Here is a 12,250-nt window from a genome sequence, read left to right as displayed (position 1 = left end):
GCTGGGAGGATGTTTTCTCCTCCGCTCGCCCCTTCCACCGTCATTTTCTCTCTACCCACCCTTGCCTCCTTTTCCGCGCAGCTCTCGATTCCCCCCTCTCTTTCGCACCCTCAATGTCATATTCCGCTCCAGGAGTTCCATCATAGCTCCTCACTGTCGCTGGGAGGATGTTTTCTCCTCCGCTCGCCCCTTCCACCGTCATTTTCTCTCTACCCACCCTTGCCTCCTTTTCCGCGCAGCTCTCGATTCCCCCCTCTCTTCCGCACCCTCCATGTCATATTCCGCTCCAGGAGCTCCATCATAGCTCCTTGCTGTCGCTGGGAGGATGTTTTCTCCTCCGCTCGCCCCTTCCACCGTCATTTTCTCTCTACCCACCCTTGCCTCCTTTTCCGCGCAGCTCTCGATTCCCCCCTCTCTTTCGCACCCTCCATGTCATATTCCGCTCCAGGAGCTCCATCATAGCTCCTCGCTGTCGCTGGGAGGATGTTTTCTCCTCCGCTCGCCCCTTCCACCGTCATTTTCTCTCTACCCACCCTTGCCTCCTTTTCCGCGTAGCTCTCGATTCCCCCCTCTCTTTCGCACCCTCCATGTCATATTCCGCTCCAGGAGTTCCATCATAGCTCCTCACTGTCGCTGGGAGGATGTTTTCTCCTCCGCTCGCCCCTTCCACCGTCATTTTCTCTCTACCCACCCTTGCCTCCTTTTCTGCGCAGCTCTCGATTCCCCCCTCTCTTTCGCACCCTCCTTGTCATATTCCGCTCCAGGAGTTCCATCATAGCTCCTCACTGTCGCTGGGAGGAAGTTTTCTCCTCCGCTTGCCCCTGCCACCGTCATTTTCTCTCTACCCACCCTTGCCTCCTTTTCCGCGCAGCTCTCGATTCCCCCCTCTCTTTCGCACCCTCCATGTCATATTCCGCTCCAGGAGCTCCATCATAGCTCCTTGCTGTCGCTGGGAGGATGTTTTCTCCTCCGCTCGCCCCTTCCACCGTCATTTTCTCTCTACCCACCCTTGCCTCCTTTTCCGCGCAGCTCTCGATTCCCCCCTCTCTTTCGCACCCTCCATGTCATATTCCGCTCCAGGAGTTCCATCATAGCTCCTCACTGTCGCTGGGAGGATGTTTTCTCCTCCGCTCGCCCCTTCCACCGTCATTTTCTCTCTACCCACCCTTGCCTCCTTTTCCGCGCAGCTCTCGATTCCCCCCTCTCTTTCGCACCCTCCATGTCATATTCCGCTCCAGGAGCTCCATCATAGCTCCTCGCTGTCGCTGGGAGGATGTTTTCTCCTCCGCTCGCCCCTTCCACCGTCATTTTCTCTCTACCCACCCTTGCCTCCTTTTCCGCGCAGCTCTCGATTCCCCCCTCTCTTTCGCACCCTCAATGTCATATTCCGCTCCAGGAGTTCCATCATAGCTCCTCACTGTCGCTGGGAGGATGTTTTCTCCTCCGCTCGCCCCTTCCACCGTCATTTTCTCTCTACCCACCCTTGCCTCCTTTTCCGCGCAGCTCTCGATTCCCCCCTCTCTTTCGCACCCTCCATGTCATATTCCGCTCCAGGAGCTCTATCATAGCTCCTTGCTGTCGCTGGGAGGATGTTTTCTCCTCCGCTCGCCCCTTCCACCGTCATTTTCTCTCTACCCACCCTTGCCTCCTTTTCCGCGCAGCTCTCGATTCCCCCCTCTCTTTCGCACCCTCCATGTCATATTCCGCTCCAGGAGTTCCATCATAGCTCCTCACTGTCGCTGGGAGGATGTTTTCTCCTCCGCTCGCCCCTTCCACCGTCATTTTCTCTCTACCCACCCTTGCCTCCTTTTCCACGCAGCTCTCGATTCCCCCCTCTCTTTCGCACCCTCCATGTCATATTCCGCTCCAGGAGCTCCATCATAGCTCCTCGCTGTCGCTGGGAGGATGTTTTCTCCTCCGCTCGCCCCTTCCACCGTCATTTTCTCTCTACCCACCCTTGCCTCCTTTTCCGCGCAGCTCTCGATTCCCCCCTCTCTTTCGCACCCTCAATGTCATATTCCGCTCCAGGAGCTCCATCATAGCTCCTCGCTGTCGCTGGGAGGATGTTTTCTCCTCCGCTCGCCCCTTCCACCGTCATTTTCTCTCTACCCACCCTTGCCTCCTTTTCCGCGCAGCTCTCGATTCCCCCCTCTCTTTCGCACCCTCAATGTCATATTCCGCTCCAGGAGTTCCATCATAGCTCCTCACTGTCGCTGGGAGGATGTTTTCTCCTCCGCTCGCCCCTTCCACCGTCATTTTCTCTCTACCCACCCTTGCCTCCTTTTCCGCGTAGCTCTCGATTCCCCCCTCTCTTTCGCACCCTCCATGTCATATTCCGCTCCAGGAGTTCCATCATAGCTCCTCGCTGTCGCTGGGAGGATGTTTTCTCCTCCGCTCGCCCCTTCCACCGTCATTTTCTCTCTACCCACCCTTGCCTCCTTTTCCGCGCAGCTCTCGATTCCCCCCTCTCTTTCGCACCCTCCATGTCATATTCCGCTCCAGGAGTTCCATCATAGCTCCTCACTGTCGCTGGGAGGAAGTTTTCTCCTCCGCTCGCCCCTTCCACCGTCATTTTCTCTCTACCCACCCTTGCCTCCTTTTCCGCGCAGCTCTCGATTCCCCCCTCTCTTTCGCACCCTCCATGTCATATTCCGCTCCAGGAGCTCCATCATAGCTCCTTGCTGTTGCTGGGAGGATGTTTTCTCCTCCGCTCGCCCCTTCCACCGTCATTTTCTCTCTACCCACCCTTGCCTCCTTTTCCGCGCAGCTCTCGATTCCCCCCTCTCTTTCGCACCCTCCATGTCATATTCCGCTCCAGGAGTTCCATCATAGCTCCTCACTGTCGCTGGGAGGATGTTTTCTCCTCCGCTCGCCCCTTCCACCATCATTTTCTCTCTACCCACCCTTGCCCCCTTTTCCGCGCAGCTCTCGATTCCCCCCTCTCTTTCGCACCCTCCATGTCATATTCCGCTCCAGGAGTTCCATCATAGCTCCTCACTGTCGCTGGGAGGATGTTTTCTCCTCCGCTCGCCCCTTCCACCGTCATTTTCTCTCTACCCACCCTTGCCTCCTTCTCCGCGCAGCTCTCGATTCCCCCCTCTCTTTCGCACCCTCCATGTCATATTCCGCTCCAGGAGCTCCATCATAGCTCCTCGCTGTCGCTGGGAGGATGTTTTCTCCTCCGCTCGCCCCTTCCACCGTCATTTTCTCTCTACCCACCCTTGCCTCCTTCTCCGCGCAGCTCTCGATTCCCCCCTCTCTTTCGCACCCTCCATGTCATATTCCGCTCCAGGAGCTCCATCATAGCTCCTTGCTGTCGCTGGGAGGATGTTTTCTCCTCCGCTCGTCCCTTCCACCATCATTTTCTCTCTACCCACCCTTGCCTCCTTCTCCGCGCAGCTCTCGATTCCCCCCTCTCTTTCGCACCCTCCATGTCATATTCCGCTCCAGGAGCTCCATCATAGCTCCTCGCTGTCGCTGGGAGGATGTTTTCTCCTCCGCTCGCCCCTTCCACCGTCATTTTCTCTCTACCCACCCTTGCCTCCTTTTCCGCGCAGCTCTCGATTCCCCCCTCTCTTTCGCACCCTCCATGTCATATTCCGCTCCAGGAGCTCCATCATAGCTCCTCGCTGTCGCTGGGAGGATGTTTTCTCCTCTGCTCGCCCCTTCCACCGTCATTTTCTCTCTACCCACCCTTTCCTCCTTTTCCACGCAGCTCTCGATTCCCCCCTCTCTTTCGCACCCTCCATGTCATATTCCGCTCCAGGAGCTCCATCATAGCTCCTCGCTGTCGCTGGGAGGATGTTTTCTCCTCTGCTCGCCCCTTCCACCGTCATTTTCTCTCTACCCACCCTTTCCTCCTTTTCCACGCAGCTCTCGATTCCCCCCTCTCTTTCGCACCCTCCATGTCATATTCCGCTCCAGGAGCTCCATCATAGCTCCTCGCTGTGGCTGGGAGGATGTTTTCTCCTCCGCTCGCCCCTTCCACCGTCATTTTCTTTCTACCCACCCTTGCCTCCTTTTCCACGCAGCTCTCGATTCCCCCCTCTCTTTCGCACCCTCCATGTCATATTCCGCTCCAGGAGCTCCATCATAGCTCCTCGCTGTTGCTGGGAGGATGTTTTCTCCTCCGCTCGCCCTTCCACCGTCATTTTCTCTCTACCCACACTTGCCTCCTTCTCCGCACAGCTCTCGATTCCCCCCTCTCTTTCGCACCCTCCATGTCATATTCCGCTCCAGGAGCTCCATCATAGCTCCTCGCTGTCGCTGGGAGGATGTTTTCTCCTCCGCTCGCCCCTTCCACCGTCATTTTCTCTCTACCCACCCTTGCCTCCTTTTCCGCGCAGCTCTCGATTCCCCCCTCTCTTTCGCACCCTCCATGTCATATTCCGCTCCAGGAGCTCCATCATAGCTCCTTGCTGTCGCTGGGAGGATGTTTTCTCCTCCGCTCGCCCCTTCCACCGTCATTTTCTCTCTACCCACCCTTGCCTCCTTTTCCGCGCAGCTCTCGATTCCCCCCTCTCTTTCGCACCCTCCATGTCATATTCCGCTCCAGGAGTTCCATCATAGCTCCTCACTGTCGCTGGGAGGATGTTTTCTCCTCCGCTCGCCCCTTCCACCGTCATTTTCTCTCTACCCACCCTTGCCTCCTTCTCCGCGCAGCTCTCGATTCCCCCCTCTCTTTCGCACCCTCCATGTCATATTCCGCTCCAGGAGCTCCATCATAGCTCCTCGCTGTCGCTGGGAGGATGTTTTCTCCTCCGCTCGCCCCTTCCACCGTCATTTTCTCTCTACCCACCCTTGCCTCCTTTTCCGCGCAGCTCTCGATTCCCCCCTCTCTTTCGCACCCTCCATGTCATATTCCGCTCCAGGAGTTCCATCATAGCTCCTCACTGTCGCTGGGAGGAAGTTTTCTCCTCCGCTCGCCCCTTCCACCGTCATTTTCTCTCTACCCACCCTTGCCTCCTTTTCCGCGCAGCTCTCGATTCCCCCCTCTCTTTCGCACCCTCCATGTCATATTCCGCTCCAGGAGCTCCATCATAGCTCCTTGCTGTCGCTGGGAGGATGTTTTCTCCTCCGCTCGCCCCTTCCACCGTCATTTTCTCTCTACCCACCCTTGCCTCCTTTTCCGCGCAGCTCTCGATTCCCCCCTCTCTTTCGCACCCTCCATGTCATATTCCGCTCCAGGAGTTCCATCATAGCTCCTCACTGTCGCTGGGAGGATGTTTTCTCCTCCGCTCGCCCCTTCCACCATCATTTTCTCTCTACCCACCCTTGCCCCCTTTTCCGCGCAGCTCTCGATTCCCCCCTCTCTTTCGCACCCTCCATGTCATATTCCGCTCCAGGAGTTCCATCATAGCTCCTCACTGTCGCTGGGAGGATGTTTTCTCCTCCGCTCGCCCCTTCCACCGTCATTTTCTCTCTACCCACCCTTGCCTCCTTCTCCGCGCAGATCTCGATTCCCCCCTCTCTTTCGCACCCTCCATGTCATATTCCGCTCCAGGAGCTCCATCATAGCTCCTCGCTGTCGCTGGGAGGATGTTTTCTCCTCCGCTCGCCCCTTCCACCGTCATTTTCTCTCTACCCACCCTTGCCTCCTTCTCCGCGCAGCTCTCGATTCCCCCCTCTCTTTCGCACCCTCCATGTCATATTCCGCTCCAGGAGCTCCATCATAGCTCCTTGCTGTCGCTGGGAGGATGTTTTCTCCTCCGCTCGCCCCTTCCACCATCATTTTCTCTCTACCCACCCTTGCCTCCTTCTCCGCGCAGCTCTCGATTCCCCCCTCTCTTTCGCACCCTCCATGTCATATTCCGCTCCAGGAGCTCCATCATAGCTCCTCGCTGTCGCTGGGAGGATGTTTTCTCCTCCGCTCGCCCCTTCCACCGTCATTTTCTCTCTACCCACCCTTGCCTCCTTTTCCGCGCAGCTCTCGATTCCCCCCTCTCTTTCGCACCCTCCATGTCATATTCCGCTCCAGGAGCTCCATCATAGCTCCTCGCTGTCGCTGGGAGGATGTTTTCTCCTCCGCTCGCCCCTTCCACCGTCATTTTCTTTCTACCCACCCTTGCCTCCTTTTCCACGCAGCTCTCGATTCCCCCCTCTCTTTCGCACCCTCCATGTCATATTCCGCTCCAGGAGCTCCATCATAGCTCCTCGCTGTTGCTGGGAGGATGTTTTCTCCTCCGCTCGCCCCTTCCACCGTCATTTTCTCTCTACCCACCCTTGCCTCCTTCTCCGCACAGCTCTCGATTCCCCCCTCTCTTTCGCACCCTCCATGTCATATTCCGCTCCAGGAGCTCCATCATAGCTCCTCGCTGTCGCTGGGAGGATGTTTTCTCCTCCGCTCGCCCCTTCCACCGTCATTTTCTTTCTACCCACCCTTGCCTCCTTTTCCACGCAGCTCTCGATTCCCCCCTCTCTTTCGCACCCTCCATGTCATATTCCGCTCCAGGAGCTCCATCATAGCTCCTCGCTGTTGCTGGGAGGATGTTTTCTCCTCTGCTCGCCCTTCCACCGTCATTTTCTCTCTACCCACCCTTGCCTCCTTCTCCGCACAGCTCTCGATTCCCCCCTCTCTTTCGCACCCTCCATGTCATATTCCGCTCCAGGAGCTCCATCATAGCTCCTCGCTGTCTCTGGGAGGATGTTTTCTCCTCCGCTCGCCCCTTCCACCGTCATTTTCTCTCTACCCACCCTTGCCTCCTTTTCCGCGCAGCTCTCGATTCCCCCCTCTCTTTCGCACCCTCCATGTCATATTCCGCTCCAGGAGCTCCATCATAGCTCCTTGCTGTCGCTGGGAGGATGTTTTCTCCTCCGCTCGCCCCTTCCACCGTCATTTTCTCTCTACCCACCCTTGCCTCCTTTTCCGCGCAGCTCTCGATTCCCCCCTCTCTTTCGCACCCTCCATGTCATATTCCGCTCCAGGAGTTCCATCATAGCTCCTCACTGTCGCTGGGAGGATGTTTTCTCCTCCGCTCGCCCCTTCCACCGTCATTTTCTCTCTACCCACCCTTGCCTCCTTCTCCGCGCAGCTCTCGATTCCCCCCTCTCTTTCGCACCCTCCATGTCATATTCCGCTCCAGGAGCTCCATCATAGCTCCTCGCTGTCGCTGGGAGGATGTTTTCTCCTCCGCTCGCCCCTTCCACCGTCATTTTCTCTCTACCCACCCTTGCCTCCTTTTCCGCACAGCTCTCGATTCCCCCCTCTCTTTCGCACCCTCCATGTCATATTCCGCTCCAGGAGTTCCATCATAGCTCCTCGCTGTCGCTGGGAGGATGTTTTCTCCTCCGCTCGCCCCTTCCACCGTCATTTTCTCTCTACCCACCCTTGCCTCCTTTTCCGCACAGCTCTCGATTCCCCCCTCTCTTTCGCACCCTCCATGTCATATTCCGCTCCAGGAGTTCCATCATAGCTTCTCACTGTCGCTGGGAGGATGTTTTCTCCTCCGCTCGCCCCTTCCACCATCATTTTCTCTCTACCCACCCTTGCCTCCTTTTCCGCGCAGCTCTCGATTCCCCCCTCTCTTTCGCACCCTCCATGTCATATTTCGCTCCAGGAGTTCCATCATAGCTCCTCACTGTCGCTGGGAGGAAGTTTTCTCCTCCGCTCGCCCCTTCCACCGTCATTTTCTCTCTACCCACCCTTGCCTCCTTTTCCGCGCAGCTCTCGATTCCCCCCTCTCTTTCGCACCCTCCATGTCATATTCCGCTCCAGGAGTTCCATCATAGCTCCTCACTGTCGCTGGGAGGATGTTTTCTCCTCCGCTCGCCCCTTCCACCGTCATTTTCTCTCTACCCACCCTTGCCTCCTTCTCCGCGCAGCTCTCGATTCCCCCCTCTCTTTCGCACCCTCCATGTCATATTCCGCTCCAGGAGCTCCATCATAGCTCTTCGCTGTCGCTGGGAGGATGTTTTCTCCTCCGCTCGCCCCTTCCACCGTCATTTTCTCTCTACCCACCCTTTCCTCCTTTTCCGCGCAGCTCTCGATTCCCCCCTCTCTTTCGCACCCTCCATGTCATATTCCGCTCCAGGAGCTCCATCATAGCTCCTCGCTGTCGCTGGGAGGATGTTTTCTCCTCCGCTCGCCCCTTCCACCGTCATTTTCTCTCTACCCACCCTTGCCTCCTTTTCCGCGCAGCTCTCGATTCCCCCCTCTCTTTCGCACCCTCCATGTCATATTCCGCTCCAGGAGCTCCATCATAGCTCCTCGCTGTCGCTGGGAGGATGTTTTCTCCTCCGCTCGCCCCTTCCACCGTCATTTTCTCTCTACCCACCCTTGCCTCCTTCTCCGCGCAGCTCTCAATTCCCCCCTCTCTTTCGCACCCTCCATGTCATATTCCGCTCCAGGAGCTCCATCATAGCTCCTCGCTGTCGCTGGGAGGATGTTTTCTCCTCCGCTCGCCCCTTCCACCGTCATTTTCTCTCTACCCACCCTTGCCTCCTTTTCCGCGTAGCTCTCGATTCCCCCCTCTCTTTCGCACCCTCCATGTCATATTCCGCTCCAGGAGTTCCATCATAGCTCCTCACTGTCGCTGGGAGGATGTTTTCTCCTCCGCTCGCCCCTTCCACCGTCATTTTCTCTCTACCCACCCTTGCCTCCTTTTCCGCGCAGCTCTCGATTCCCCCCTCTCTTTCGCACCCTCCATGTCATATTCCGCTCCAGGAGTTCCATCATAGCTCCTCACTGTCGCTGGGAGGAAGTTTTCTCCTCCGCTTGCCCCTTCCACCGTCATTTTCTCTCTACCCACCCTTGCCTCCTTTTCCGCGCAGCTCTCGATTCCCCCCTCTCTTTCGCACCCTCCATGTCATATTCCGCTCCAGGAGCTCCATCATAGCTCCTTGCTGTCGCTGGGAGGATGTTTTCTCCTCCGCTCGCCCCTTCCACCGTCATTTTCTCTCTACCCACCCTTGCCTCCTTTTCCGCGCAGCTCTCGATTCCCCCCTCTCTTTCGCACCCTCCATGTCATATTCCGCTCCAGGAGTTCCATCATAGCTCCTCACTGTCGCTGGGAGGATGTTTTCTCCTCCGCTCGCCCCTTCCACCGTCATTTTCTCTCTACCCACCCTTGCCTCCTTTTCCGCGCAGCTCTCGATTCCCCCCTCTCTTTCGCACCCTCCATGTCATATTCCGCTCCAGGAGCTCCATCATAGCTCCTCGCTGTCGCTGGGAGGATGTTTTCTCCTCCGCTCGCCCCTTCCACCGTCATTTTCTCTCTACCCACCCTTGCCTCCTTTTCCGCGCAGCTCTCGATTCCCCCCTCTCTTTCGCACCCTCAATGTCATATTCCGCTCCAGGAGTTCCATCATAGCTCCTCACTGTCGCTGGGAGGATGTTTTCTCCTCCGCTCGCCCCTTCCACCGTCATTTTCTCTCTACCCACCCTTGCCTCCTTTTCCGCGCAGGTCTCGATTCCCCCCTCTCTTTCGCACCCTCCATGTCATATTCCGCTCCAGGAGCTCCATCATAGCTCCTTGCTGTCGCTGGGAGGATGTTTTCTCCTCCGCTCGCCCCTTCCACCGTCATTTTCTCTCTACCCACCCTTGCCTCCTTTTCCGCGCAGCTCTCGATTCCCCCCTCTCTTTCGCACCCTCCATGTCATATTCCGCTCCAGGAGTTCCATCATAGCTCCTCACTGTCGCTGGGAGGATGTTTTCTCCTCCGCTCGCCCCTTCCACCGTCATTTTCTCTCTACCCACCCTTGCCTCCTTTTCCGCGCAGCTCTCGATTCCCCCCTCTCTTTCGCACCCTCCATGTCATATTCCGCTCCAGGAGCTCCATCATAGCTTCTCGCTGTCGCTGGGAGGATGTTTTCTCCTCCGCTCGCCCCTTCCACCGTCATTTTCTCTCTACCCACCCTTGCCTCCTTTTCCGCGCAGCTCTCGATTCCCCCCTCTCTTTCGCACCCTCCATGTCATATTCCGCTCCAGGAGTTCCATCATAGCTCCTCACTGTCGCTGGGAGGAAGTTTTCTCCTCCGCTCGTCCCTTCCACCGTCATTTTCTCTCTACCCACCCTTGCCTCCTTTTCCGCGCAGCTCTCGATTCCCCCCTCTCTTTCGCACCCTCCATGTCATATTCCGCTCCAGGAGCTCCATCATAGCTCCTTGCTGTCGCTGGGAGGATGTTTTCTCCTCCGCTCGCCCCTTCCACCGTCATTTTCTCTCTACCCACCCTTGCCTCCTTTTCCGCGCAGCTCTCGATTCCCCCCTCTCTTTCGCACCCGCCATGTCATATTCCGCTCCAGGAGCTCCATCATAGCTCCTCGCTGTCGCTGGGAGGATGTTTTCTCCTCCGCTCGCCCCTTCCACCGTCATTTTCTCTCTACCCACCCTTGCCTCCTTTTCCGCGTAGCTCTCGATTACCCCCTCTCTTTCGCACCCTCCATGTCATATTCCGCTCCAGGAGTTCCATCATAGCTCCTCACTGTCGCTGGGAGGATGTTTTCTCCTCCGCTCGCCCCTTCCACCGTCATTTTCTCTCTACCCACCCTTGCCTCCTTTTCCGCGCAGCTCTCGATTCCCCCCTCTCTTTCGCACCCTCCATGTCATATTCCGCTCCAGGAGTTCCATCATAGCTCCTCACTGTCGCTGGGAGGAAGTTTTCTCCTCCGCTTGCCCCTTCCACCGTCATTTTCTCTCTACCCACCCTTGCCTCCTTTTCCGCGCAGCTCTCGATTCCCCCCTCTCTTTCGCACCCTCCATGTCATATTCCGCTCCAGGAGCTCCATCATAGCTCCTTGCTGTCGCTGGGAGGATGTTTTCTCCTCCGCTCGCCCCTTCCACCGTCATTTTCTCTCTACCCACCCTTGCCTCCTTTTCCGCGCAGCTCTCGATTCCCCCCTCTCTTTCGCACCCTCCATGTCATATTCCGCTCCAGGAGTTCCATCATAGCTCCTCACTGTCGCTGGGAGGATGTTTTCTCCTCCGCTCGCCCCTTCCACCGTCATTTTCTCTCTACCCACCCTTGCCTCCTTTTCCGCGCAGCTCTCGATTCCCCCCTCTCTTTCGCACCCTCCATGTCATATTCCGCTCCAGGAGCTCCATCATAGCTCCTCGCTGTCGCTGGGAGGATGTTTTCTCCTCCGCTCGCCCCTTCCACCGTCATTTTCTCTCTACCCACCCTTGCCTCCTTTTCCGCGCAGCTCTCGATTCCCCCCTCTCTTTCGCACCCTCAATGTCATATTCCGCTCCAGGAGTTCCATCATAGCTCCTCACTGTCGCTGGGAGGATGTTTTCTCCTCCGCTCGCCCCTTCCACCGTCATTTTCTCTCTACCCACCCTTGCCTCCTTTTCCGCGCAGCTCTCGATTCCCCCCTCTCTTTCGCACCCTCCATGTCATATTCCGCTCCAGGAGCTCCATCATAGCTCCTCGCTGTCGCTGGGAGGATGTTTTCTCCTCCGCTCGCCCCTTCCACCGTCATTTTCTCTCTACCCACCCTTGCCTCCTTTTCCGCGCAGCTCTCGATTCCCCCCTCTCTTTCGCACCCTCAATGTCATATTCCGCTCCAGGAGTTCCATCATAGCTCCTCACTGTCGCTGGGAGGATGTTTTCTCCTCCGCTCGCCCCTTCCACCGTCATTTTCTCTCTACCCACCCTTGCCTCCTTTTCCGCGCAGCTCTCGATTCCCCCCTCTCTTTCGCACCCTCCATGTCATATTCCGCTCCAGGAGTTCCATCATAGCTCCTCACTGTCGCTGGGAGGAAGTTTTCTCCTCCGCTCGCCCCTTCCACCGTCATTTTCTCTCTACCCACCCTTGCCTCCTTTTCCGCGCAGCTCTCGATTCCCCCCTCTCTTTCGCACCCTCCATGTCATATTCCGCTCCAGGAGCTCCATCATAGCTCCTTGCTGTCGCTGGGAGGATGTTTTCTCCTCCGCTCGCCCCTTCCACCGTCATTTTCTCTCTACCCACCCTTGCCTCCTTTTCCGCGCAGCTCTCGATTCCCCCCTCTCTTTCGCACCCTCCATGTCATATTCCGCTCCAGGAGTTCCATCATAGCTCCTCACTGTCGCTGGGAGGATGTTTTCTCCTCCGCTCGCCCCTTCCACCGTCATTTTCTCTCTACCCACCCTTGCCTCCTTTTCCGCGCAGCTCTCGATTCCCCCCTCTCTTTCGCACCCTCAATGTCATATTCCGCTCCAGGAGTTCCATCATAGCTCCTCACTGTCGCTGGGAGGATGTTTTCTCCTCCGCTCGCCCCTTCCACCGTCATTTTCTCTCTACCCACCCTTGCCTCCTTTTCCGCGCAGCTCTC

The sequence above is a fragment of the Pelophylax lessonae genome (genome assembly GCF_965119305.1).
Source record: "Pelophylax lessonae genome assembly, chromosome: 13".
Taxonomy (NCBI): Eukaryota; Metazoa; Chordata; class Amphibia; order Anura; family Ranidae; genus Pelophylax; species Pelophylax lessonae.
This window is presented reverse-complemented; position numbering follows the sequence as displayed.